The sequence below is a fragment of the Rhagoletis zephyria genome, unplaced genomic scaffold (genome assembly GCF_001687245.7).
Source record: "Rhagoletis zephyria isolate East Lansing unplaced genomic scaffold, Rhagoletis_zephyria_1.1 Rzeph_scaffold_10352, whole genome shotgun sequence".
NCBI classification, from domain to species: Eukaryota; Metazoa; Arthropoda; class Insecta; order Diptera; family Tephritidae; genus Rhagoletis; species Rhagoletis zephyria.
In genome coordinates, this window is record NW_016167430.1 from 20,577 (window position 1) to 21,504 (window position 928).

A 928-nucleotide genomic window follows, 5' to 3' on the forward strand; every position below is an offset into this window, starting at 1 on the left:
AAAAATCAGGAAATGCATAGAAAAATAATCCACAATGCTGATAGTGTGCACTGACACACACATGTACATACATATTTATTATGTTGCTTATGTGTTCATTATCATTTCCGGTGGCAACAAACATTGCACTGATCAGTAACGTAAAGTGAGATCGGAGCGGAAAGCGCTGCATACTCTTAGGCATAAGATAAATATTTCGTTAACGCAATGAGTGTTCATACACGCTACAGTCGGTAGCAGCGGTTATATTACATCATCGCATAAATGAGTTGCGGATTTTAAATTTACTCAAATGTGTGTATGTATATTAGGGTAGTCCCAAAATTCATGTGAAAAGGTAACGTCGGAATTTTTATGCCGAAAAAATATACCCCTATCTATTTATTTTGAAATAAAAAAATATTTAGATGTCGCTCAACGCGCTCAAAGTTTCCCATGTATTTTATATGGAAAAAAACAACTTTACGTAGAATGGTATAGAATTCTTGAAAATCAATATTTTTCGATCGCAAAACTCGTGGTTATCTTCAGGAGACTTTCAATAATAATACCACACAGGTTTACGAAAAAAAAAATCTGAATTTTGAACTAAACCTCTGTATCCCTATGTTATTCGGCGCCTTGAATGCAAATCCGATGTCTGCTAGCCTCCATCACGTCAGATTCGAGGTCATTTGAAGGTCAAGTAGGAAAAAATGCTTCGAATAAACCCGAAAATGCAATACAATTCTTCTGAATTTGTCCCCGGGATGACCCTGGCATGACATGTAGATGACCATGAAGAATTAAGGGACCCCCATATTCAGATTTAGCGACAAAAAAAAATTTGTTTAATACATTTTGTGACCCCCAAATAACCCCAAACCTGACATTATGGGTGTTAACGGACCTCGGATTCAGCGATTCTAAACCCCCTTACATACATATA